The sequence below is a fragment of the Tachyglossus aculeatus genome, chromosome 2 (genome assembly GCF_015852505.1).
Source record: "Tachyglossus aculeatus isolate mTacAcu1 chromosome 2, mTacAcu1.pri, whole genome shotgun sequence".
Taxonomy (NCBI): Eukaryota; Metazoa; Chordata; class Mammalia; order Monotremata; family Tachyglossidae; genus Tachyglossus; species Tachyglossus aculeatus.
The window spans coordinates 14,625,189-14,631,188 of record NC_052067.1 but is presented as its reverse complement, the minus strand read 5'-3'; positions in this window follow the sequence as shown (position 1 = coordinate 14,631,188).

Genomic DNA, 6,000 nt, shown 5'->3' with positions numbered 1-6,000 from the left:
TTTTTCTCCCTTTCTGAATTTTGGATGCTGACCGCACCCCAGGGAATCTTTCACCTCTTCCTTCCCCTGCTTTCTCACTTTACACTTTAGAAGATATGGTCACCCATCACTTGAGCTACCGGAGAATTTCCTTTACCGGTGGGCTTGATTTTGGGTTTTTTTTTGTTGTTAAGTGCTTCATTTGTAATTTGGTAGGAAGTGTGAACCAAACTACAGTGGTGAAATTGTGGATGTTGTTTAAAATGAAGGAGAAATATTTCTTTTTTGTCAGCTTGCACGCTGGACCCAACCCCAACTTTCCCTCTGATCTCCAACGGGTCACAACTTGTACTTCCCAAGCGCTTAGTACAGTGCTCTGCACACAGTAAATGCTCAATAAATACGATTGATTGATTAAGATTGAGATTGATTAAGATTGATTGAGAAGCAGCGTGGCTCAGTAGGAAAGAGCACGGGCTTTGGAGTCAGAGGTCATGGGTTCAAATCCCGGCTCCACCAATTGTCAGCTGTGTGACTTTGGGCAAGTCACTTAACTTCTCCGGGCCTCAGTTCCCTCATCTGTAAAATGGGGATTAAATCTGTGAGCCCCACGAGGGACAACCTGATCACCTTGTAACCTCCCCAGCGCTTAGAACAGTGCTTTGTACATAGTAAGCACTTAATAAATGCCATCATCATTATTATTATTATTATTAAGAGAATGAATCTAGTAACGTGTTTCCAAAGATATCATCATCATCATCATCAATTGTATTTATTGAGCGCTTACTGTGTGCAGAGCACTGTACTAAGCGCTTGGGAAGTACAAATTGGCAACATCTAGAGACACGAATCATAGATGAACAGAGTTTAAACACTTCCTCTAAGGGACACTTCCTGAAATTGTAGTTTGCTGTGGGGTGAGAGGGCTGTGAGAGACTAGTGTTTTTATTTGACTCACTCATCTTGTTTTTTTTTTTAAGATTTGATTTCCCAACTTGTTCATGAGGCTGTTATGTGTTTCCTAACAAGCAGAAGCAAATTACTTAGGTAAAAAGCACATGACAGAGCATGGGTTGTAACCAGATTTCATGTGATCCGCCACGGGGGACTCCAAAGGATAATATAAAACAATGCAATATAGAGCTCTGAGGCTCTTCTTCCACTTGCGGCCATAGCGAGTTAGAGTAAAAGAATCTTACTTAATACCCATTTTTCCGATTTGGCTCAATGGAAAAGTCTTCCCTTTAGGATTATGGCTTTCAGTGATCCCACTGTAGATTACGATCCGTCATAAAACTCATTTGTGGAGTCTTCTGATCTTCAAGTAATTTGTTGGTCTTTCAGAAAGTAAGGTATGTGGCCTTCAAATATGTCCACCTTTCAAATATACAAATATTGAGGAACTAAGCTCCTTGTGGGCAGGGAATGTGTCTACCATCCAGCGCTTAGAACAGTGCTTTGCACATAATAAGCGCTTAATAAATGCCATTATTATTATTATTATTATCTTGGTTGAATTGTACTCTACAAGCCCTCAGTACAGTATTCTTTGCACACTAAGCGCTCAGTACCACTGATTGATCAACTGAGATAAGCTTTTCATATGTTAATCAAGTGAGGGGTATTAGAAAGAAATGTTTTTGTACTTCGAGGGTGAAATCCCACTAGGGAAAACACTTTTCCTCTTACAGAATCAATACTGGTCTTCCCATACCCCCCCCTCCTCTAGCCTGTAAGATTGTTGTGGGCAGGGAATGTGTCTATTGTAGTACTCTCCCAAGACTTTAATTCAGTGCTCTGCACACAATAAGTGCTCAAATACAACTGAATGAATGAAAATTTTTAATTCTAAGATTATTTAAAATTGAGGATTGGCACATGTCATCCACTAAGAATCATCAATCGTATTTACTGAGCGCTTACTATGTGCAGAGCGCTGTACTAAGCGCTTGGGAAGTACAAATTGGCAACATATAGAGACAGTCCCTACCCAACAGTGGGCTCACAGTCTAAAAGGGGGAGACAGAGAACAAAACCAAACATACTAACAAAATAAAATAGAATAGATATGTACAAGTAAAATAGAGTAATAAATATGTACAAACATATATACATATATACAGGATGTTTGTTATATGACAAAAAAGGGGCCCAGAGTAATTGCCTCAGTCTACCCTGCCTTAGGGATGGCCCCAAAGCCTGCCTGCACCATAGTTATGCACCCATCAGTCAGTCAATCATATTTACTGAGCGCAGCACACTGTACTGAGCACTGGGGAGAGTACAATATAACAGACCTATCCCCTACCCACAGCGAGTTCAGTCGAGAGTTCAATTCTTTTCAGAACTGAACTGATTACAATCCTGGTCCTTCTGACTCCGAGGCCTGGGCTCTATCCGCTAGACCACACTGCCATCAACCTGGTGCGGGCCAGGGCTTGGAAAGAGTGTGCGCCCCACATTGAGTTGAGATTTCAACTGTAGAGTTTGCATGGGAGTTTTTTAATTTTGCATATGGGGTTGAGTCATTAAAAGCGACTTAAATAGTGATCCTGGTACACATCTTCTGCACGTCTACTTTCCCAAGCACCCGGCAAGAGCTCAACCGACACCGATTTAAAAAAAGCAGTGTCTCACATTGCTATTTCTAAAGCCTCCTAACTTTCCCACCTCAGCCGATAACGCCATCATCCTCCCTGTCGCAGAAGGCCCGACCCTGGTGTCTTCCCTGACTCTTCGCTGTCTTTTAACACTCGCACTTTACTGCAAATCCTTCCAGTTCTTCCAACACAATATCTCCCAGCTCAGCCTCCTTCCTAGGGAACTACCTCCCCCTTCCAATTTAGACTATGTGCTGCTGTTTGAATCATCCTGAAGTGTTGCTCAGCCCTCATCTCTCCTCTCCAAACCCTCCGATGGCTTCTAACAGCAACCCCTTACCATTGGCTTTAAAGCACTCAATCAGTTTGCCCCCTCCTACTTGACATCACAGATCTACTCCAGGCCAGCCCTCGCACTTGGCTCCTCTAACACCAGCTTGCTCCTAGTGTGTCCATCGCCTTTATTCTGCCGCCGACCCTCTCCCACGTCTTCCCTCTGACCTGGAACTTTCTCCCACCCTACATACCACCCTCAAAGCCTTATTAAAGTCACATCTCCTCCCAGAGGTCTTCCCTGATTAAGCCCTTTTTCCCCCCCATCTCCTTCTCCCTTTTGCATCATCTGTGTACTTGGAGCTGTACCCTTTAAGCCCTTGCTATTCACCCCACAGCACTTATGTACATATCTATAATTTATTTATATTAACGTCTGTCTCCCCATCTAGACTGCAAATTCTTTTTGGGCAGGGAACGTGTCTACCACCTCTGCTGTACGGTACTCTCCCAGTGCTGTGCACAAAGTGCTCAATAAATACCACTGAGTCTCTCTGAATCAAACAGAAATTCCCCATAATCAACTTCAACACTCTTCACCAGCTCCCTCCACCTTACCTATCTATTCTTTTCATTCTATTCTTTTAGAGTGTGAGCCCACTGTTGGGTAGGGACTGTCTCTATATGTTGCCAACTTGTACTTCCCAAGCGCTTAGTACAGTGCTGTGCACACAGTAAGCGCTCAATAAATACGACTGATTGATTTTCATCAACTATTTGCCAACTCTCTTGCTCCTCCCAAGCTAAACTAGCTGCTTTTCATTCTAAATCCGCTGTCTCCACCCCCAACACCTCAAACGTCTCCAATATTTGCGGAAAATGGAAATGCGCAGTACTTAATTTTCTAATCAGATCTCAATTTCTCTTACATACCACTTTTAAGAGAACATATAAGCCCACAAAATTAACATTTCGGAAAAGTACAAATACTCCAAAAGCTTTATTTGAATCAGTTACAAATAAATACGATGTAGTGATTTGCAATTACTATTACACAAAATTAAGAGTTACTGCCTGCACTTTAAGCAATTTCAGCCTCTTTTCAGTTTTTCCCAGGTTAAGTGAATGAGGGAAAAACTAGCTATAAATAGATACCAACAACAGAAAGCTCGCTTTTATAAAACAAGCTCAGGAATAAAACCCAACCTTGTGGGTGGGGGGGTAATGCAACAATCACCCCGTCATGTAAACAAATTCATCCCTGAAAAGAGCACCAGAAGTTTCTTGTAAAAACCAGTCTTTCATATAGAAAAAATCAACAAATATTGTTTCTAATTCAGTACAAGGCATGCCCAGGTTACAACCAACAAGTACGGTTTGATGCCTTACCCTGTACAAAAGCCGACGAGCTGGAGTTCTGGCCAAACACTTCAGCTGTGTAGTCCCCCGCTCCCAATTTCTCTCCAACGGCACTGAGATTAAGCAATTGACAATAAATGGGTTTTGGAGAAAGCATTGCCCAGTTTGTTTCAGGATCTCCTAGCTGATAAAGTGACCCCTGAGCAGATAGCCAAAGAAGTTGCCGAAGTGCAGAGGCACAGTAATTTGGAAATGGAGGATGCAGACCTCGAGTCAGTCAGATGTATTTTCAAAGAATTGTCCGAGGACCTCATCGCGCTTCAACAGTCCGATGCATCACGCCAAAGCGAGTGAAGAAGAAGTTATTGTTTTGCTTCCACCAGCTAAAATCTCGGGATTAAAAAGCTTTTCATCCATTTTCATTCTAAATCCGCTGTCTCCACCCCCAACACTTCAAAGATCTCCAATATTTGCGGAAAATGGAAATACGCAATACTTTTCTAATCAGATCTCAATTTCTCTTATGTACCACTTTTAAGAACATATAAGCCCACAAAATTAACATTTTGGAAAAGTACAACTACTCTAAGCTTTATTTGAATGTTACAAATAAATATGATCTACTTTCTGTAGATGAATTTATGAATGATTTTAAGAGGTCCTTCATTGAGAGAGTTTAAAGGTGCTGAGAGGTGAATTTCACAAGCTGCAAAGTGTTTTTTTTAAGAAGCAGAGAGGCTGCTGTTCAGCTTCGGTGAAGAATTTCTACCATTTAGATTGAAAACCACCATCACAATCAGAATAAGCTTCGACTCTGCAGCCTCCTACAAGCATTTAATTATACTCATGTATTTAAAATCGATACTAATTACTTTAATGAAGGGTAAACAACATTTTGGTGACATTTTTGAATACAGTATATAACAGGTAAGGAACTCCATCTGCCTTTTTTTCCTGGAGATTCTGTAACGGATCCTATTTTGTAACATATAAACCTATGGGAAAACGTCCCCAAATACGGTCGCATTCATAATATAACCATATTTTCAGGGATCACCACCAGGTTGTTGTGTGGGTTTATGCCCGGGTGTAGATTAAAAAAACCTATCCTACTTGCCGAAGCAATCATTTCGAGTAGACAGCTGTAAGATTTGAAAACCTTGCCTATCTTGAAAAGCATTCATTCTAAAATAATATTTTTGTAAAACGAATTTTTCTCCCAAATTAATCCAATTTTCCATTAGAAAAATAAAGGACAAGACCAGATGGGGGAAGAGTCTTTCCTTTCATCCCATAAATCATCTGCTGGTATTTGCCCTCAGGCTTCGTTGTTTCTGCCAACACAAATTTAGTCAGGCAATTGGACTGCACCCTTTTAACTTCTGAAAAAATCATATCTTAATTACTCTAGCGTGGAGAACTTCCATTTTATGGCTCATCTCAAGACAGGTTACAGGCAATAGTAAGACACTGACTAAGCTCCAATTTGGAGGAAAGAGTGCAATCAATATTACTTGTGCCCGTTCATTTTCATAGGGCTTCCTGAACAAAGTAAGGGTCTGGGACATAGCCTGCTCAAGCAATGGCTAGACAGAAACCATTTCTGAGACGCGATCTATCTTTCGGTTTCAGTCTTTTGGAAAAACAGTTCAAAGGCAGAAGTGACAGACCCTGGTTTATGTAAAAATTGCTTTATTCATCCTCATAACATCTAGAGAAAGACTTGCCTGCTCAACTTCACTGAGGAATGTAGGCATGATTCCACTCATGTGTGCTTAGAACTGAC